At 42.8% G+C, this 22,929-nt stretch overlaps 1 long non-coding RNA gene across 1 annotated transcript in view; it reads right to left on the bottom strand.

Moving 5' to 3' along the window:
* Positions 1-21,396, bottom strand: part of LOC137334243 (uncharacterized) — a 170,549-nt gene extending 149,153 nt beyond the window's left edge. Inside the window, exon 1 of the long non-coding RNA XR_010966112.1 lies at positions 21,315-21,396. This is a non-coding gene — a long non-coding RNA (uncharacterized lncRNA). The remainder of the gene's footprint in view (positions 1-21,314) is intronic.
* Positions 21,397-22,929: the final 1,533 nt, after the last annotated feature.

Here is a 22,929-nt window from a genome sequence, read left to right as displayed (position 1 = left end):
TTAGGGAGGGAATTCCAGAGCTTAGGGTCTAGGCAGCTGAAGGCATGACCGGCAAAATCGTGGGGGGAAGGAAATTGGGGATGCAGAAAAGGCCAGAATTGGAGGAACGCAGAGTTCTCGGACAGTTATAGGGCTGGAGGAGGTTACAGAGATAGGAAGGGACAAGGCCATGGAGGGATATAATAAAACATCTGAAGGTGTTTCACAGGAGCATAATCAGACAAAATTTGACACTGAGCCAAAGAAGGAGATGTTAGATTGGGTGACTGAAAGCTGATTAAAGAGGTAGGTTTTAAAGATGGTCTTAAAGGAGGAGAGAGAAATTGAGAGGCAGAAAGGTTTAGGGAGGGAACTCCAGAGTTTAGGGCCTTGACGGATGAAGGCACAGACACCAATGGTGGGGCAATGAGAGCGGGGGATGCACAAGAGGCCAGAGTTGAAGGAATGCAGAATTCTTGGAGGGGTGTCGGGCTGGAGGTTGCAGAGATAGGGAGGAGCGAGGCTATGGAGGGATTTGAACACGGGGATTAAAATTTTAAAATCAAGGTATTGGTGGACCGGGAGCAAATGTAGGTCAGTGATCATACACGTGATGGGTGAGTGGGACATGATGCAGGTTAGGAAATGGGCAGCAGAGTTTAGGATAGAAGATGGGAGGCTGGCCAGGAGTATTGGAATAATGGCGCCTGGAGGTAACAAAAGCACGAATGAGGGTTTCAGCAGCAGATGTACTGACGGGATGGAGACGGGCAATGTTACAGAGGTGGAAGTAGGCGGTCTCTGTGATGGAGAGGATATCTGGACAGAAGCTCAGTTCAGGGTTAGATAGAATGCCGAGGTTGCAAACAGTCTGGATCAGCCTGAGACAGTGGCCAGGGAAGGAAATGGAATCAGATGCACGGGAATGGAGTTTGTGGTGGGGACCGAAGACAGTGAGCCAGAAATTGCACACAAAGGTGTGGCAAGGCTCTCCGCACTGCCTACGAGAAAAAGGAAGGAATATACTTACTGCGGGGTCTGCAATGTCAACTTTCTCCATCTTGAAGTTTTCTCAAGCTGTGCGTTGTCAAATGTAAGTATGGGACAGACTGTGGGAATGGAAGCCACGCCCACAGAATCTGTCAGGACGAGAAGTCACGCCCACAACCAGGCAAGTAGAAATCATTCATTTAAAGTAAACTTCTGTATGTCAGTGTAAATAAAAATTCAACATTTTTTAAATAAAAAGCCAAGCAAATAATTGAATTTAACTAAAGAGATGAAGTTAAAAGTAAAAAAAAAGTTTAACTTTTTAATTTTTAAAACTTTTTTTCAATGAAATGATAAAGTATTACAATAAGAAGTAATGTGACATTCCACATTTATAAAATTTAATTTTTAGTTGTTTCGCAGTCATTATTGGTCATCGCGCTTTTAAAAAGTAGCGTAGACCTGGTGTTTTTCAGTGTACCTTTTGGTGGCATAAGTATTTTCATTCCAGTTGGGCAGATGGGTAAGTTTACGATATTTGAATGATTTCCATGATTGTAGCGTACCCTGCCCCTTTAATTCGCAGCAGTCAAACAGCTGGCGAACCAATGGGAGCAACTTCATGATTTCTGGGTTTGAGTTTGCATGTGCACATTCATGAACTTGCTTCATTGATTCGCCGGTGGAGAAAGAGAGGACACCATTGGGGGACGATGTCCCAAAGTGAGTAATTTTTGCCCCAATGGCTTCAGTCTTCCGAATGTTTAGTTGGAGAAAATTGAGGCTCATCCAGGACCTGACAACACAAAGCCAGTGGAGGGGTCGAAATAGGTGGTGGTGAGGTAGAGCTGGGTGTCGTCAGTATACACGTGGAACTTGACATCATGGTCAAGAAATTGGTTTGCGCAGCTCTCGTTTTTCAGGCGCTACTCAGACTACTAAGGCCCCATTATGGCAGGCAGGAAGCGTGCGCACATTTCCAGCTGGAAGTGCGTGGCCCACCATATTGGATGAGGACAAAAATACGCGTCCTTTACTCACGCCTGGAACAGGTGTCAGGACCTTTGCAGATACAAAAAGGGGACTGACGCCTGTTTGAGGCCGGATATCCTCTCCATCACAAAGACCGCCTACTTCCACCTCCATAACATCACCCGTCTCTGCCCCTTCTTCAGTTCATCTGCTGCTGAAACCCTCATTCATGCTTTTGCTACCTCCAGGCTCCACTATTCCAATGCTCTCCTGGCCAGCCTCCCATCTTCCACCCTATGTAAACTTCAGCTCATCCAAGATTGGTTTGCCCTAATTACTCTACATTAAAGGAACCGGTCGCCACCGCTACCCGTACCCCCACACATCGCTGCTGCTCCTAGCCCCGACCCCCGATCTCCTTCCCGGCCCCTCAATCCCAACCACTGGAAACAACCCCGACTCCGATCCCTGGACTGACCGGACCCCCAGACCCAACCACGGAACAGGCCCCGATCCCCCCCCAGTGCCTGGTCCCAACCCGACCCCCCTGGCCAGTACCTGGCCCCAACCCGACCCCCCCATCCCGGTACCTGGCCCCAACCCAAGCCCCCCCTGGTGCCTGGCCCCAACCCAACCCGACCCCCCCCCCCCCCCCCCCCCGCAGTGCCTGACCCCAGCCCGATCCCACTGGTACCTGGCCTAACCCGATCCTGGACCTGACTCCGATCAGACCCCCAGACCCACTTACCTAAGGTTTGCTGCAATGCACAACACTTCACCGGCGGGCTCTGATGCGGCGTCGCCTCCATTATAATGAGAACCAAGGCCCTGTGTCTGGGGAGCCTTAGGTGTCACCGTTCAGGTGCAGGGAACTTACCCTGCATGCCCGAATTTCTAGGCCCATGTTTTCGGATGATGTCGCTGAGGGGCAGCAGGTAGATGATTAATAGGAGGGGGCCAAGAATAGATCCTTGGGGGACTTCAGAGGTAACGGTGCAGGAGCGGGAAAAGAAGCCATTGCAGCAGATTCTCTGGCTACGATAGGTCAGAGTGGAACCAGGCAAGGGCAGTCCCACTCAGCTGGACAATGGTGAAGAGGCATTGGAGGAGGTTGATGTGGTCAACCATGTTAAAGGCTGCAGAGAGGTCGAGAAAAATGTGGAGGAATACTGCACAGTCACATAGGATGTTACTTGTGACTTTGATTAGAGCAGTTTCAGTGCTGTGGCAGGGGCGGAACCCTGTTTGGAAGGGCTCAAATGTGGAGTTGCGGGAAATTTGGGTGGTGACAACACATTCAAGGACTTTGGAGAGGAAAGGGAGGTCCGAGATGAGGTGGTAGTTTGCAAGGACAGAGGAGTCAAGGGTGAGTTTTTTGAGGAGGAGTATGTTGCTAGATGTGAAAGGAAGGAGAGAGTACCTGAGGTAAGGGAACTGTTTATAATATCAGCTAGCATTGGGGCCAGAAAGAGAAGTTGGGTGGTCAGCAGTTTAGTGGGAATAGGATCAAGAGAGCAGAAGGTGGATCTCATGGACAAGATGAGCTGGGAGATGGCATAAGGAGAGATAGGAGAGAAAATCCATGAATAATGCATTTTGTGTTTTACGGCATTGACTGAACATTAACAGAACTACCTTCCCTGGAGTTGGCACCAGGCTGAAAGTGCTTCCTGTGTGGGACTGAAGGTGACCTTGCACAGCTAACAGCAATTATCTGAACTCGTTTAGATCTTTGTCCTCTGTTCTTAACATTATTCTCACAAGATGCATTCTTTTGGCATCACTTAGAAGCAGCGAACATATCAAACCTGCATGTGTCAAATGCTATTGACATCAAATACCTTTCATTGGGCCCTGAGCTTCTATGTGTCTTTTGAGCTTTTCACCCAGAAAAGTGGGCTGTCACTGATGATTTTTCGATGTGATGAAGCATAGGGCATAATGAGAAGAGGAGGCCATGGTGAGCAGACAGCAACAGCTAGTTTTACTAATGTTAAAATTCTGAACATGATATTGCATAATACTACGAGCAGCTGAAAATGAGTATATAGCCTGCATTTCTGAAACTTTATGATTTTTTTTATCTTTGAGTTGGTTGAGAATAACACAAAAGTGATGCACAAAATACATTGCTAAATTTAACATCACTTGTAAATCAATGCTATCAGACTGGAACAAAATTACTTACAGATACAGCCAGCAATGGATTACTATAACTAAATCTAATTATTTAATAACCAGGGCAGAAAGAAAGCAAGTTAGTACAATAACATGATTATGAGGAAATGGTTGTTGTATTGGTTCCTACTGATTATTGAACAATGTACCTAGCATGACTTGTGTCCTTGAAGTCATATTGAGGCATTATATGTGAGCATCTAAAAGCCCAGATTAAATGTATATTTCTGTGCATGAAGACTAACAAGAATAGGCAGTAGAACAACATTGTCCCAACAATGGGGTTGGATCTCATAACTGCCTGTTACTTGAATCCACTGACTATAGATAACAATGCATGCTGTTGCTTATTGCAGGTGTTCTATTTTTGGACATTCTGACCATGTTTCTACAGAAAGAATTTGAAGATATGAGTCACATTTAATGTTTTTTTTTAAATGTAGGTGTATTATCACAAGATTGGGTAAAAAGGCTCCTGGACAAAAGGAGGTTACTATATTACTTGGAAATTGTTTTCCCCAGAGAATAAACAATGAGCAATTTGTTAGCTCATCTAAGTAATTGGGGGAAAAAAAGCACTGCATTTTTGGGAGTGAAATTCAACTTCAGCAGTGGTGGCGGGGGGGGGGTCAAAATAGGCAGCACCAGATCGGCTGCCCGTTATACACTCAGCCCAATTTTCCATTGAAGTGGACGGAAAGGAAAATTGGGCAGGGTGTATAATGGGTGGCCGATTTACCAACACCCAAAATGCTCAGACCACTTAAGGGAGTGACTGATACCACTGAACCAGTGAAGGTGTCTACAGCAGACCCAAATTCGTAACAGTGGACTGCTGGATCAAGTGCCATGTTATAATCAGGATCCTTCATTTTAAGAGGAGGAAAACGAATGCATTTAAAAGGGGCACTGGATTAGTAGGAGAGAGTGAGCTGAGGTCACTTACTATTATGGATTACTTTTGTTTGTGGTCATGTGTGCTACTCTGCTGGGACAGGGCAATCTAAAGTATTGAAGATTCGGCTCCATCTATTGCATCTTGTCCCCAACTGGATTATCATCTGATGATTAGAACGTCCTATCCTAATTATGGCTAAACAAAAGTTCAGCTTTAAAAATGTGTGTTTTCTTGTCATATACGGATGCGTAAATATAAGCTAAAAATACTGATACAAAAATGGAAATTTTAGAATAATACAATTAAAATTCATTAATTTAGGAAAACCTAATGTGACTTCCTGGCTACTACAGTAAATGTTGGTAAAATGAACAATGCCATCCATAGCTGCATCATCTCTTCATGTACAGGCCAGTTTGTTCGCCAAAAGCTAGAGTGACTTCGACTGAGCAGCTTAACACCAGAAGCTTTAATCACTGAGAAGTGAGCAAAAATGAAATCTTAATTACTGAGATCTGAACCATACATAATTCAGGTTTTCAAAATCTGTCTTCCTTCTTCAATTCACGAGAATTTTCTATGCATATTGATAATGGAATTAGTTAGGCAAGTAGTATCATCTCAAATGAAGGCTCCTTAGTCCTCATTACCAATAGCACTTTGTTTTGGCTTGTCCTAAAGTCAAGAAGTAGGCTATGTCAGTTCTCCTCACAGTTTGGTATATTCTCCCCTGCCATCTGCCTTGCTTTCCTTTTATTACAATGCTTTGAAAGCACATGCATACATGCAAGGAATGAGTCCATATTCTGTACAACAGAGCCTTTTTGCTTCTTAGTGCTAGCAGCCAATTCTCTCTTGAACGCGATTTCCATACAGGCGTGATGTCTATGTGTTCTTAGTAAAGTGTTAGATTCCCTGTTTACAACGATACCAGAGTTTGTTTTTGTGCCCTGCAGTCCTTAAGGTTAAAACTTCTCAGAGTATTAATTCAGAGTCTCCATTGTTGAACTGCTGGTAGTAATAGGGATTTCAAAAACAATGGTTCCTTCAAGCAGAAAATCACATCATTAGAGAAAGTCTGAGAATTGTGATGCAAATACAGACCCGTAGCTCTCTTACACTACCACAGAAAATTAAGCTCAGGACAGAAAATGACTATAAAGATGCCAGTTTCACTTCTGTTAATTGGCATCTTATGAAAGGCATGGGAGACATTTACTGAGAGCTTTAATTTTTTCATAATTGGGTCTGTGTAAATTCCCCTGGGGCAGAGATGGGGATTAATCCTGTTTATGAAACATATATCAGCTTATTTCTTACTGCAATGCCTATTTGTATCAGTTATTTGGATTCTTGCCATCCAGTGCCTTTTATCTGCTTATTCACATGCTGTGTATCTTATTATAAACGTTTGAGGAACTATGGGGGTGATTTTAACCCCCAAGAACGGGTGGATTGGGGTCGGGTGGGTGTTGAAAATAGTTGTTTTTTTTGGGTGGCAATCGCAAAATTTTCGGACTTTACATTGCCAGTGAGGAGCCTTTACTTTTACCCGCCGATGTTAAACCTGGAAATAAAGCCGGGTTGCGGTCGTGACCCAAAAAACAACTATTTTCAACTCGCACCCACCCCCAACCCACCCGTTCTTGGGGGTTAAAATCACCCCCTATGTCTCAGGGTCCCTCTTCCTTCACCGCTGGAGAGTTGCTCTACCTGAGCTTTCGGTTGTGAGGTGGCTGCTATTAATTCCAGAAGGTTCTAGAACTGCAGGGTAACTTTCTCAGAGGCTTCACCTGAACTTCTTGTGATTTTGATTCAAACTATGGGAACATTTCCAAAGAGAAGAGACAATTTTTTTTTCCAAGTCATGCCAAATGGAGTCATTTATCATAAGAATAGCTGATCTCTTAACTATTTCTATATTGAGGTCCCTGTGCCATGAGGTCAAAATATTTTTTCCAATACATTCCACTAAACAGGAATGAAACGTTCACAAAAAGCAGATGTTCCACATAGGAACAGGAGTAGGCCATTCAGCCCCTCGTGCCTGCTCCGCCATTTGATAAGATCATGGCTGATCTGTGATCTAGCTCCATATACCTGCCTTTGGCCCATATCCCTTAATATCTTTGGTTGCCAAAAAGCTATCTATCTCAGATTTAAATTTAGCAATTGAGCTAGTATCAATTGCCGTTTGCGGAAGAGAGTTCCAAACTTCTACAACCCTTTGTGTGTAGAAATGTTTTCTAATCTCACTCCTCAAAGGTCTGGCTCTAATTTTTAGACTGTGCCCCCTACTCCTAAAATCCCCAACCAGCGGAAATAGTTTCTCTCTATCCACCCTATCTGTTCCCCTTAATATCTTATAAACTTCGATCAGATCACCTCTTAACCTTCTAAACTCTCGAGAATACAACCCCAATTTGTGTAATCTCTCCTCGTAACTTAACCCTTGAAGTCCGGGTATCATTCTAGTAAACCTACGCTGCACTCCCTCCAAGGCCAATATGTCCTTCCGAAGGTGCGGTGCCCAGAACTGCTCACAGTACTCCAGGTGCGGGCTAACCAGGGTTTTGTATAGCTGCAGCATAACTTCTGCCTCCTTTTACTCTAGTCCTCTAGATATAAAGGCCAGCATTGCATTAGCCTTATTGATTATTTTCTGCACCTGTTCATGACACTCAGTTGTTTGCTAAAAGGTCCCTAGGGAACAGCAGGACAAACGTCACCTTTCGAAGATTCATGTTATTACAGCATCCATGTCGCTCAAGACCAATGTCTTTTTAGATGTTCTGGATCCTTTAGCTAGCTCAGAAAAGAAGTCAGAGGCTGCTTAAAAATAATTTGTGCAGCCTCCAAGTCTACAAATATTGTCACATATTTCACTGATGTCACCCGATCACTTCGGGATGATTTTTGATTTTTGGTGGTTTTCACGGATTCAGATCTGTTGTTTGGGAAGATCTGGCAAACTTAACGACATACTTACAAAAAAAATCTTTCAAAAGACTGATATTGTCACTGACCTCTTTCACCATAGCAGCCACTTTAGAACAAACTAAACACTTTTTTTTAAGAGGTGCTATTTGCACAGTTAAATGCAGGTTACCATAACACTGCATTTGTGTATCTTGAAGGTAACTGCGAAAGCAGTATGCAGTCAGATTCTGTGACTCAGGATGTACGCCACTCCATTCCTTATGTATGAGGATTGTATAGTTAGCCTTGATCAAGGCCATGACTTTGCCTTCCACCCCTTCCTACAGTTAAATGAGGTTTTGAACTTCAATTCCAATAATTTTCTGATTCTCAAGTCTTTGAGAGGTTTCAGCACTAACCTAAAGAGATTGAATAAGGACTTAGAAAATGTGCAATTGTGCAAGGAAACCTTTGAGACGGGTAGATTTTCAACTTTCTGCACAGGCGCAAAATTGGCATTGTGGATCGGCTGCCCGTTATGGAAGCTGCCCAATTTCATTTCCGTGATTTCACTTTCAGAGACCTTCACATTGTTCACATAAATAGCACTACTTTACTGTTGAATGCTCAGCTTTTGCCCAAGAATGCATTGTTTTCAGATCTGAGGGTACCAGCAATTTGGCCTCCTTTTACCTTTCCCTGTTCAAATAAAGCCCCTCATCAAACTTCAGTTGATAACATATTTGCTTGAAAATCACAGCTTTAAGTCTTTGGGTTGTTCAGATAAAGTGACACAAATCCTCCCATTTTAATGGTAACAGTCACTTCATCTGTTTAGTGTAAGAATTGAATAGTTTTACTGGGAAATGTGAACCGTAAAACTGCACTTGCTCAAAGTTAAAATGGGACAGATCTTAGGTCATATATGTGGCAGTTTCAAGAAGGGACTTTCCTGCAGTGCTTTTAGGTTCATGCTTCTTCCATTGGGTAGATGGAGGTTCTTGCCTAGTTGGTGAGGTCTCTTTCTCATATCAGGTTTTCCACAGCAGTTTTGTGTTTTAAAACACCTTCACATAGATCACTTTTGTCATAGAGGCTCAGTTTTATATCAGAAACTCCTTATATGAACTCCACTTGAGTTATTGTCACTAACTTCTTGGATACTGTGGAATGGGAGACCCCAATTAGGACCCACTGTACTTTAGGGTTTTCAAGATAGAGAGAAACTGTTCCCATTGGCGGAAGGGTCAAGAACCAGAGGACATAGATTTAAGGCAATTGGCAAAAGAACCAAAGGTGATACGAGGAAAAACTTTTTTACACAGTGAGTGGTTAGGATCTGGAATGCACTGCCTGAGGAGGTGGTGGAGGCAGATTCAATCATGGCTTTCAAAAGGGAACTGGATAAGTATTTGAAAGAAAAAAAGTTGCAGGGCTACGGGGATAGGGCTGGGGAGTGGGACTAGCTGGATTGCTCTTGCATAGAACCGGCATGGACTTGATGGGCTGAATGGCCTCCCTTCCGTGCTGTAACCTTTCTATGATTCAATGATTCTATGATTTTGGTACTTTGTACCTCACACTGAGGCCATTGCCCACATTGCAATGTGTCAGGTGCCTGAGGCCTGTCTCAGCTCGTCTCAGCTGGGCTCACGGGTGGAGGCTGGGGAGCCTTCGAAAATTGTTTAAATGACGCTGACCTCACAAAATTGGTGGAGGTCTGGGCTCATCTTTGTGGCAAAATGAATTCTCGTCCCACTGCAATTCCACTGGTGTTACGGCCGAACAGTAAATTTAGGCCAACATGTCTGCTGCCATGCCACTTTTGCTGGTTTATAAACTTGAAAACAAGGGTTATTGAGGCACGTGTGTGTGTGTGTAAAATACATATAGAGGAATCCTGTTGCTTATGATGATATAAATCTGTTTCCCAAAACCACAACCCCTCAGACATTATGGCGGGAAAGTTGACTTCCGCCCGAAGTTGGCAGAGCGGCTGCTCCACCCACCCAAAGCCGGTGTCGGGATCATTTTCAGGTTCAGGCCTCATTTGAATACCGAGAGTGAGATGGCTGGGGGGGAGGGAATCAATTCAGGAAAGGTTCGAGCATGTGCTGGCAGTGGGCCGCAGCATTTTTTGTGGAACTGTTAATAAATCAGGCCCATGGCCGTGTGTGTCCAGATTGAGGTGATTTTTGTGAGGGACTGCCCACAGCTCACCCGTTTTATATCAGCATGTTGGGGGTCCTGAAACCTGGACTGCTCAAGCAAGCCTTTAAAAGGTATTGTGGTTGTCAATAAAGTTTATTCTTTGCGTTTTCTTGTCAACATTGCTGTATTTTAGCATTACGTGTTTTTGCTAAGAACTCTGCCATTATTGTGTTTTCCGCAGTTTTCTGCTGCCAGTGCTTCCCTTCAGTATTCACCGTGGGCATTTGGATAACACTGTACCACATGATTCAGATGAGGTTCGTGCAGGACCACCAAATAGAAATGCAGGGACACCTGAGGTATTTTGTCCACACCTGGTACCTGCCTTTCTAGACCTCCACATGTACCTGGACATTTCAGAGGAGAGCTGTCTTTGCTGCCTCTGCTTCAGAAGGCAGGCTGTCATACAGTCATGCCATTTACCGCAGGATGACCTACACACAGCGTCTGGCACAGGGACCGTTCTTCCCGTAGAAGTGAAAGTTACTGCAGCATGAAGCTTTCATGCCATCCAATCCTCCCAAGACATCCCAGGGAAATGTGCCACATCAGGCACCTGTGTCAAGCAACTGCTTTGTTTGCAAGGGGCAACACCTTCATCACTTTCCCTGTGGAAAGAAGGCATCAGTAGGTTAGGGCACACAGCTTCCATAGGGGGGCACAGAGCAGAGTTTCCTTGTGTGCAAGGTGTGGCACGTGGTACCCATGCGGTCATTAGGCCTCTTCAGATTAATCCTATAGCCTTCATGAATAGAATGGTTTGCACTTAATTAATGTTCAGGTGGTATCTGACCACAGAATCATCATGCATAACACTGGTTATTATCCAGGAGTTCACCATGACGCCTTCATTGTACACATTTCATGGTGCCTGCATTATTCAAAGGACGAGAAACACCGGGGGAAAAATTGGATAGGGCCTGTTTATGGGCGGGGGTAGCATGATCCGCTATTGCCCCACGCCCAATGGCCCCTGCACAGGTATGACGAGATTTTTGTCAGGCCTGAGGACTTACCTGCAATTAGTGTTAAATGAGGATTCCGTGCAATTCGCACTTTCCACCAGCAGGGGGAGCGCCAATCTCTTAAAGGCAGGCTGTCTGTTAGAAATCTCTTTAAGGTAGCTGGTACCTGTTATTTGCTGAAAATAACAGTCTACTCTCTGCACGCAGTCTGAACGGAGATCTGACATCACACACATAAAACACAGATGCAGGTCCCATCCCTATGTTTACACACTGATGAGTTATGTTAAAACATTGAATAAAGGTTGCGCACTACTAAATCCCACATCCTCCAATCTGCACGCCAAACCTCACCAATCTGCAGATATGAGTTTGTACCAAGCCTGCGAGAAGGTGTGCACCAAGGTTCTCTGCTGATGCACTACAGACCTTGGTGCAAGAGGTGGACAGAAGGAGCGACATCCTATATCCGCGGGGGGGGGGGGGAGGGGGTGCGTGCAAGAGGTCCTCCAGACATATATCCAAAAGGCAGTTGGATGCAGCAGGAGACGAAGTCAATGCCAGGTGCACAGAATCATGAATATAGATGCAGTGCAGGAAGAAGTTCAATGCTTTGACATGAGTGAGGTCAACTGTCAAGTGGTGTCTCCTACCAACTACACCATGCACTACACCTCCCATCACCCACATACCAACAAACTCTTTCTATCAGTACTCAACTCTTCCAACCAGATGCTTCCTCTCACCCTTACACTTTACCACTGTTTCAAGCCACCCACCCACAACTCACGCCACACACATTGGCAGCTATTCAACCATGACAGGCACATCACCCAGACACATGTCCCATTTTCTTGCAGGAGAAGGTGGCGCATATCAGGGGGCAGCAAGTGTCAGTGGCATTGGCATTTAGCCCCTCGAGCCTGTTCCACCATTCAATGAGATCATGGCTTATCTGTGACCTAACTCCATATACCCGCCTTAGCTCCATCTCCCTTAATACCATTGGTTCACAGAAATCTATCAATCTCAGATTTAACATTCACAAGTGAGCTAGCATCAACTGCCATCTGGAGAAGAGCGTTCCAAACGTCTCCCACCCTTTGCGTGTAGAAGCATTTCCTAACTTAACTCCTGCATGTCCTGGCTCTATATGTTAGGCTATGTCCCCGCGTCCTAGTATTTAAGTCTAGGAGATCTCCAAAAACAATTACAAATGTCTCGGCAACCAGAAGCAATAATCCAGCAACTAACCTGTAAATCCTGCATGGCCCCTTTAAATAGCTCTGGTGGGGGTCCTCCAGGCACTCTAAGACACGTTCAAATGGTCGGGGTTAAGACTGTGCGTTCAGTTGAGTGTTAAGTCCCAAAATGGCGTTTATCACTTTAAATCAGGATTGCACCCTGATTAAAGCCATTTTCTCCCTACTTTACACGATTCCAGCGTTCGTTATCTGTGCCTGCGCTAACTCCTATACCAAGATGGCGTCTGGCACACTTCTCACTGGAAACGTGCATGCGCATCCAAGACGCCATCTTGGATGTCAGAGAGGCCGTGTAGCGCCGAAACAATGGATGCTACATGGCCCGATTTAGTGCCTACCATGTGATAGCTCTTAGGAGAACAGGGCTATCCTCTACATCCATGACTGCTGACCCTATAAGGAAACCCCCAATCATAGAGGGGCTTCTGGGAGAGGTCATTAGAATGGGAGGAGGCTCATGTGGAGTAGAAATACCGGCATTGACCAGATGGGCCTAATGGCCTGTTTCTGTGGTGTAGATTCAATTTATTGGCCTCGATACTGAGTTTCTGTTTGCTGTCCCCCTTCCATTAACTCCACTTGCAACAGAAGTGTGCCTCCAGCTTTAGCACATTGAATATATGTTTGCAAAATTCCAATCAAACCTTTCCTGAACCCCAACCTCCAGCAGAACAAGAATTCAACTTCATCAGAATTCTTTTTTTCGCTGAAACTCAACATTCTGCTGAATTTACTGTAATTCAACATTTTGCTGTTCATTCCTTACAATACACAAGGGGCAAAATAGTTTGAAATGTTGGATAGAATCTTTGGTAACAAATATAGTATCCAGACTATTATAATATACAAACGCATGCTTGTTTAGCCAGCTGTTCTTTGCCGTATCATTGGAGTGCAACAGTTAAAAGAATAATTCTGACATTTCACATTCATCTTTGCAGTCACACGTTTATTATGTGTATAAAGACGAGGATATCTATTAACATCAGGAACAAGTAATGTTGAGAGAAGAGAATGAATTTTAGATGAGACAGACATTGACAGTTGACAGGTAACTGTCCTTTTGATATTTAAAACTAACAACTACATCACAGTTAAATTATCAGGATTTGGCAACATACCTTTCTCTTCGCATATCCTTCCAAGCTATTCTCTGGCCATTAGTCCAATACCTACTTATTTATATTTATTAGGAATGTTCTTAAATGCCAATCAGACTGTCTATTTATATTTTTATTTTAAGAAGAATATTCCATAAGAATTCATGTCAGTTCTATGGGTTTTTTGTGTGTTGGCTTGGTTCAGTTGGTAGCACTGTGGCCTCAGAGTCATAGATGAAAGCCCCACTCTAGGACTTGAGCACATAATCTCACCTGACAATTCAGTGCAGTACCGAGGGAGTGTTGCATTGTTGGAGGTGCCATCTTTTAGATGAAAGCTGAATCGAGATCCCGTTGACCTGTTCAGGTGGATATAAATGATCCCATGCCACTCTTAATGGAAGAGCAGGGAAGTTCTCCCGGTGTCTTGATCAACATCTTTCCCTCCACCAGCATCACCATAAACAGATTACCTTGTCAATCATTTATATTCCTGTTTATGGGACCTTGCTGCACATAAATTGGCTGCCGTATTAGACTTTATTGGCTTTAAGGTACTTTGCGACATATAAATGCAAGTTCTTTCTTTTTTTGCTTTCTTTTGTCCTTATGTTCTATTTAGTAGACTACTTCACTTTAATATGGAAGCAGAGCAATTTGATGTAGTGTAATAGCCAAATCCATCATATAGTTAATCATACACAGCTCTGACCAATGCCAGAACAATGAAACTAATTCATAATCCACTTAATATCTAAACCCCAAGCTTTTTACTCTTCCTTGCTATGCAAGTTCCATTTAATGCCATGGGAGAACTTCTTTGATATTTTCTTTTTATCTGAGTGTATGAGTACTGATTGGGAGTCAAACATATAAATCTTTGAACAAACCAAAATACATTTGCCTGTGGACAAATAGCATGTGCAACAGGGGAAAATGAAAATTTAACTCTTAAATGACATTTTAGTAATGTAGCTGCATTGAGGATATTTTGCCAAGTGCAGGTACGGTAGTGTAATGGTTATTTTACTGGTCTAGTAATTCAGATGGCCAGACTAATAATCCAGCAAACCTGAGTTCAAATCCCACCCATGGCAGTTTGAGAATTTAAATTCAATTAAAAATAAATCCAGAAATAAAAAGCTGGTATCAGTAAAAAAAAAATGACCATGAAGCTGTCGTCGGATTGTCGTAAGAACCCAATGGATTCACTAATGCCCTTGAGAGAAGGAAACCTGCTGTCCTTACCCAGTCTGGGTTATATGTCCCACACCAATGTGGTTGACTCTTAACTGCTCTCTGAAGTGGCCAAGCAAGCTGCTACAAAGAAAATTGGGGAAAATTGGCAGCAAGTGACTTGACTTTTTATCCTCTTTGAGCAACTTTTTTGAAAAGCTATTTACGGACTAGGTGTCTGTAAACGTTCTTTTCATGAACACTAACTTATAACTGAAACAGTTTAAAACTATGTTACGAGATTCTCTTTCATTATCGTTTTGGTTCCTTTGATACTGGATGATCTGAAAATGGTCACTGCACATTCCTGAAATAGTGACTATTAACTCAGTAGGGTAAATACTTGGGGGGGGGGGGGGGGGATTATAACCCTTGCCATCCAGAAGAAACCAGGGGGGAGAGGTGGATGAGCAGTTAAAATCGCCCAGGTTAATTACTCGCCCTCAAGCTGTCTGAATCCCATCAACCGTGATTTTTAATCAGGTTTCTAGACGGGCGGCTAAGCTGCCTGCTCAAAACCAGCAGGGTCCTTCTTTAAATATGCAGATCAGGGTCCATTGACGTCATTGGGCCTCGACTACAATTTTAACTCAGGCCTGAATGGGAATCCGCTGTGGATTTCCCGCCAGGCTGAAGAGAGTCGGGGCCTGCTGCGAAGGTGAAGAGGCCCAAACAGGTAAGTTTATAACTCTCCTTTGTGGATCTGGGAGAAGCAAAAGTGCACCCATGGCCCCATAGGGAAAGTGTGATCCTCCCTATCCTGGATTCCCCATCTTCCCTCCTGCGAGACACTCCCGGAAACCCGTTCACCACAGTTGAGTAATGGCCGCCTGATTTTCCGGAGGCCTGTAGCTGCTTCCTGCCCACTCCTGTCCTGACCTTAGACAAAGAGTATCAGTAGGCTATTTGACTCTGGGAGTGATCACAATTGAGGCTGATCCTGTACTCAGCCAGCAGTCACACTTCCTTCACAGGTCACTAAGTGACAAGCATGAGTGGGAATTCTGACCGCTTTTATTTTTCAGCTACCGAGTCTGGAGATATCGAGGTCAAGTGAGTGCTCCACGCACCTGAGGTTGGTAAATTCAGTACAGCTCAGTGATAATGGCTGGGACATCCAGATCTTTGTGACTCACTACCACACTACACAATGCATTTATCCAACGATTAACTATTTTCATCTTTACATCATTCCTAGGTTATGGCTGTATAACACACATTCTAATTTTGAAACATAAAAAGTTTAGAATGAATGAGGTGGACAATTGGAGGTAAAATGTTCCATGACTGGACCAGAACATTAGGTTCTCACTGGAAGACAAACTTGAGTCTTTTATTTTAATGTTTACGTATGACAAGACATAGTGCTGTTGGGGAATGTTTAAACTAGAGTGGCAGGGGGATGGGAACCTGAGCGGGGAGTCAGAAGGAAATAAAATTGAGAGCAGCAAGAGAGGGAAGACCCAGGGGAAATCTACAATACAAATAGTACAAACAGTTGTTCAAGAACAAGGGAGAGGGAAAAGCGTAGAGCAGCGGAAAGAAAGTGTACTTTAGGCACGACAGATAAAATAAAAACTAGAAGGTGTAAGGCGATTAACCCAGCATCAAAGCTGTGGCAGGGGGTTGGGAACCTGAGCAGGGAGACAGAGGAAAGCGTGTCAGGATGGGACAGAAGGTATGAAGTAAAAGGTAAAGTGTTAAAAAAGGAAAAAGCAGGAACGAAGTGTCACAAAACATATTTGAAAGTTCTTTATCTGAATGCACGTAGCATTCGTAACAAAATGGATGAGTTAACGGCACAAATAACTACGTATGGGTATGATCTTGTGGCCATCACAGAAACATGGCTGCAGGGTGACAACGACTGGGAATTAAATATGCCAGGGTATTTAACAATCAGGAAGGACAGGCAGGAAGGAAGGGGAGGTGGGGTGGCTATGTTAATAAAGGAAGGAATCACTGTAATACAGAGAAATGATATTGGGACAAAGAATCAGGATAATGAAGCAGTTTGGGTAGAGATAAGGAATAATAAGGGGAAAAAAACACTAGTGGGCATAGTATATAGACCTCCTAATAGTTGCAACTCTGCTGGAAGAAGTATTAATCAGGAAATAGTCGGGGCATGTAATAAGGGAACAGCTATAATTATGGGGGATTTTAACTATCATATTAACTGGACAAATCAAATTGGGCAGGGCAACCTTGAGGAAGAGTTTATTGAGTGTATTCGGGATGGATTTCTTGAGCAGCATGTAACTGATCCTACAAGGGGGCAAGCAACCTTGGACCTGGTCCTGTGTAATGAGCCAGGATTAATTAATAATGTCCTAGTTAAGGATCCCCTTGGAATGAGTGATCATAACATGGTTACATTCCATATCCAATTAGAGGGTGAGAAGGTTGGTTCTCAAACAAGCGTACTGAGCTTGAATAAAGGAGACTATGATGGTATGAGAGCGGAATTGATTAAAGTGGACTGGGAAAATAGATTACAGGGTAAGACGGTACATGAGCAGTGGTGTTCATTTAAGGAGTTATTTTACAACTTTCAAAAAAAAAATATTCCACTGAGGAAAAAAGGGTGTAACAGAAATGACAGCCATCCGTGGCTAAGTAAAGAAATTAAGGATAGTATCCGACTAAAAACAAGGACATATAAGGTAGCCAAACTTAGTGGGAGGATAGAAGATTGGGAAGTCTTCAAAAGACAGCAAAAAGTAACGAAAGGATTGATTAAGAAAGGGAAGATAGATTATGAAAATAAATTAGCAAAAAATATGAAAACAGATAGCAAGAGTTTCTATAGTTATATAAAAAGAAAAAGGGTGGCTAAGGCAAACGTAGGTCCCTTAGAGGATGAGACCGGGAAATTAATGGTGGGAAACATGGAGATGGCAAAAATGCTGAACAAATATTTTGTTTCAGTCTTTACGGTAGAGGACACTAAGAATATCCCAACACTGGACAAACAGGGGGCTCTACGGGGGGAGGAGCTAAATACAATTAAAATCACTAAGGAATTGGTACTCAGTAAATTAATGGGACTCAAGGTGGATAAATCCCCTGGACCTGATGGCTTACATCCTAGGGTCTTGAGGGAAGTGGCAGTAGGGATTGTGGATGCTTTGGTAATAATTTTCCAAAATTCTCTGGACTCGGCAAAGGTCCCGGCAGATTGGAAAACTGCTAATGTAACACCCTTATTTAAAAAGGGTAGTAGGCAGAAAGCTGGAAATTATAGACCAGTTAGCCTAACATCTGTGGTGGGTAAAATTTTGGAGTCTATTATTAAGGAGACAGTAGCAGAACATTTGGATAAACATAATTTAATAGGACAAAGTCAGCATGGCTTTATGAAGGGGAAGTCATGTCTGACAAATTTGCTTGAGTTCTTTGAGGACATAACGTACAGGGTGGATAAAGGGGAACCAGTGGACGTAGTGTATTTAGACTTCCAGAAGGCATTCGACAAGGTGCCACATAAAAGAATATTGCTCAAGATAAAGAATCACTGGATTGGGGGTAATATTCTGGCATGGGTGGAGGATTGGTTATCTAACAGGAAGCAGAGAGTTGGGATAAATGGTTCATTCTCGGACTGGCAACCAGTAGCCAGTGGTGTTCCGCAGGGGTCGGTGCTGGGTCCCCAACTCTTTACAATCTATATTAACGATTTGGAGGAGGGGACCGAGAGTAACATATCAAAGTTTGCAGATGATACAAAGATGGGAGGGAAAGTAGAGAGTGAGGAGTACATAAAAAACCTACAGGGGGATTTAGACAGGCTGGGTGAGTGGGCGGAGATTTGGCAGATGCAATACAATATTGGAAAATGTGAGGTTATGCACTTTGGCAGGAAAAATCAGAGAGCAAGTTATTATCTTAATGGCGAGAAACTGGAAAGTACTGCAATACAAAGGGATCTGGGGGTCCTAGTGCAGGAAAATCAAAAAGTTAGTATGCAGGTGCAGCAGGTGATCAAGAAGGCCAACGGAATGTTGGCGTTTATTGCTCGGGGGATAGAATATAAAAACAGGGAGGTATTGCTGCAGTTATATAAGGTATTGGTGAGACCGCACCTGGAATACTGCATACAGTTTTGGTGCCCATACTTAAGAAAAGACATACTTGCTCTCGAGGCAGTACAAAGAAGGTTCACTCGGTTAATCCCGGGGATGAGGGGGCAGACATATGAGGAGTGGTTGAGTAGATTGGGACTCTACTCATTGGAGTTCAGAAGAATGAGAGGCGATCTTATTGAAACATATAAGATTGTGAAGGGGCTTGATCGGGTGGATGCGGTGAGGATGTTCCCAAGGATGGGTGAAACTAGAACTAGGGGGCATATAAGGGGCTGTTCTTTCAAAACTGAGATGAGGAGAAACTTCTTCACTCAGAGGGTAGTCGGCCTGTGGAATTTGCTGCCCCAGGAAGCTGTGGAAGCTACATCATTAAATAAATTTAAAACAGAAATAGACAGTTTCCTAGAAGTAAAGGGAATTAGGGGTTACGGGGAATGGGCAGGAAATTGGACATGAATTTAGATTTGAGGTTAGGATCAGATCAGCCATGATCTTATTGAATGGCGGAGCAGGCTCGAAGGGCCGATTGGCCTACTCCTGCTCCTATTTCTTATGTTCTTATGTTCTTATCTATAACCTTTACAGTTCATTTGTAACAGCTACGTGTATCTGGTAGTTGCTTTAATTTTAAAAAGCCCAGACTGTTAGGCCCTTACACATCCTTAGGCATCTTACTACAGCTCCTGGATATACTGTGGTAGATTTTCCAATTAATACCAGCTCAAACATTAGTCTGCTGATCCTGCCTGATTTTTCAGATTCAGCTTCATTTTTATAGTATGGGTGAGCTCTCAGCCAGTACTGGGTGGGGGGGGGGGGGGGAAGAACGGGAGCTTCTGGTTCAGGTTAACCTTGGCAGGGCCAGTGTGGGGGGGCTGGAGTAAGAGTGTGGGAAACTATGTTGATGATGGACACGTAGAGGAATAAAAATATTGATAGCAATTACAAATAACTTAAATGTTTAATTCAGCCTTTGACAATGTTGTTTGGGTTAGAGAAATGCCTGGCAAAGCCCAATAGTTGGTACAATAAATAAGGAGTCAGGAAACCTGACTCTGTAGCCATGTGATGGAGTGGTGTAATACTCCAACTGCTTTTTTGACGACTGGTGAAGTTGGAGATGTTATAGAATGAGATGGTAGTGAGGAGGGTGGACCTGCTTTCCACCTTTCCCATAAGTTTGAAGGAGGCAGAGGACGAGGATTTGAGGGCACAATTGATAGTTATCACCATTGGGCAGTGCCAGCCCCATGATGAATATTAGCTGAAGGATTCATGAGGACAAATGGTATAGCTCCGTATCGGTCTGTCTGCTGATCCGGAACCTATGTAACCAGTTTGCCATATAGGTGGACCTGTGCTGTAAATGTGAGCGGGCGGGTACCTGCAGGTGGGTGCAGTCCACTTTTGGCACAGCCTGACCTGCCTGTCATATCTCTCTTGTTCCTCCAAAAAGCATAACTAAAGGGGAATTCCGATTGGGAAACCGAATGTCCCAATATGGCTGACATACAAAAAAATTGGCTGGCACAAAGCCTCTTAACCAACAAATTGGAAACACACAAAGAAACAGGAAGAATGCTCAGAAAAAGCCTCAAAATGCTATTAAAAATCTTGCTATTGGCCTCTTTAAACACACTTCTATAAACAGCACGCCCTCTAATCTCTGAGTGGCCTTTTTAAATTAGCGGGTAGATGACTGAGTGCTATACCGAAGTAGACACTGGGAAATCGCATGGACATCATATTAATATAATTGGGTGATAATTTTAATATAATTAACTGAGAACTGATGGGTACTTTCAGTACCAGTTACAAAACACAACCAGAAAATTGGTTGGAATGATAAATAGGTGGAAATCTGTCCATTTTTGTGATTGATTAGACCCCCTTTATGCTCATTAATCAGTCATAACTGAACAGAAAATGTATCCTCGTGAATCATATAGATGCTTGGATTTGCAATTGTCTCAGTTGTCTGCTCTCCTGTTATTCATGCACATTTACAGTTGTCAGTTTCCCACTTTACAGTCTGAGTCAAAGGCAATCTATGTACCTAACCTCCACCCTATGATTCAGCAAATCTTGAAAAAAAAATCAAACCCTGCCAAGATATATTTTGATTGCATCTTATAAAGTAAATCCACATAAGGTGAGGTTTGAAAGGGACAATTTTCTGCTTGTATTGACTGTGTGGGACTTTCAGAAATTAATGAAAAGATAATGCATGTTTGCAGTCTGCCTTGGTTATAAAACTCCGGATTGTATTTCAGTACAAATCCTCACAGGTCAACTCGAAAACAGCCCTGGTCAAAATCTCATCTAGTCACTTAGATTAAAAACTAATTTCTCTGAAATATTTCCCATATTGAAGCTTTTCATGCAAATAAATAGCAAAGAGCTCCATCCTCTCGTCCTTATTAGTTGTGCATGCTATGAATTTGAACAGAGCATTTTGTGCTTCCTACTAATTACATGCATTATAACGAAAAATACATTCTTGGCATACATACGATTAGCTTGAAGTCTGAAGCCTGGCTCCGTGAGATTGGTCGTCATGGTGGCTCATCCCTATATTGACAGTTTAATCTTTTTTTTTCCTCACAAGATTAAAAGTGTGCTGATGGTACTTTCTCCATAACAGAGTGATGGCGAATCAAATTCCAGGCAGCCTGTGACTAAAAAAATATTTTGATTTAGGAATTAGAGGCCAATTTGAAAAAGATAATGGAAGATTGTCAGCATTTAAAGATTAATTATGTACATTTCTGAGGGAAAATAACAAAAAAGCAGCACGTTAAAAAATCTGGCATTTATCAGTTTCAATTGCATTTCAATATAAGATATGCTTTGTTTTTCAGTGCTGTTTTGCTTGAGCAGTTGCAAAGTTGGATAGCGTTCCAGTGTATTTGCTGCTGTACTCTTTATGCAAGGATTATTTTTACAGTTCGAGCAGGTATAATGAAATCACAGCAAAAGTATACCTTGCACATTGCTTCAGTTTTCAATTTCAAGAGATTATAATCTTATACAGTAATTTTTAGTGCTTGGTCAGGCATATTCAAAACTGAACTTAAAGCTTCATTAAAAAAATTGTACAACAGAATAAAACATTTCTGTTCTGTTTTGCTTATTTGGTGACATTCACTTGCGGCTGAGTGCTGGTGTGCACTATCCGAACTAATTTCTTTTTGTAAAGGTCGGTGCGCCCTGTTAATTTTGGCAGCAGCAACAAATGAATGGCTAATTATCTTTGTTTCGTCTTCCTTTATAAAGCAACATCTCGACTGAACACCAACCCTCCATTTGCCATGGCAACTCATGCACAGTAAATCTCACACATCCATGCAAAAACATGTGATTCCCCTACTGAAACCCCACAAAAGCAATTAAACAAAAATTTGCACCATCAGATGGGAATGATTGGGAGTCAATGCATTGCTAATCTCTGGCCCAAGACTAGTATTTTTCAATATTCTTCTTTCTGTAAGTGCATTTTTGGTAGACGATTCAATATATGTTTTACTTAGCTTTAAAATTATGATAACAAGTGCGGCTCTAAATTGGTGCTGATAAATTTCACTTAGTTGTGACTTAGATTAAGAACTGTCACAGCCCTCTGTTTCAGATTTTGTGGAAATATAATTGAAACCATGTAATTGAATCATATATGGCAGTACCTACTTATTTACTGATGCAGATTGTTACTAAATCCCATGGCTTTGCTCTGTTCAAGTCTGAACTGTCTTGACTTACTGTACACAGAAGTATTCCGTTGAATTTCTCTTTCCACAACTGTATTTTATAGCGTAAAGGCTCTCTGGAATATAATATTCTAGTTGCTTACAGGTCATCTGCGGTCTACAGCACGGTTGTGATGTTTAGCTACTAACTTGGCCCGATCCTTTGAAACCACCTGCTTCCTCACAGGAAGTACCTCAGCGTCTAAATAGGTCCTGAGGTCAAGCAGAGTTTAATTGCTCTGTGATGAGGGACATTTGCAGGTTGCCAGCTGCTTGTAAGTTTCTGGCTGTAGGTCAGAAAAAAATCTTATGCCCTTCTCTTGTTTATATTTTTGACATTTCAAAGTGCGATTTTTAGAACATCGTTGACAGCCTCAAAACATTG

This window comes from Heptranchias perlo, chromosome 17 (assembly GCF_035084215.1).
Source record: "Heptranchias perlo isolate sHepPer1 chromosome 17, sHepPer1.hap1, whole genome shotgun sequence".
NCBI classification, from domain to species: Eukaryota; Metazoa; Chordata; class Chondrichthyes; order Hexanchiformes; family Hexanchidae; genus Heptranchias; species Heptranchias perlo.
This window is presented reverse-complemented; position numbering and strand designations above follow the sequence as displayed.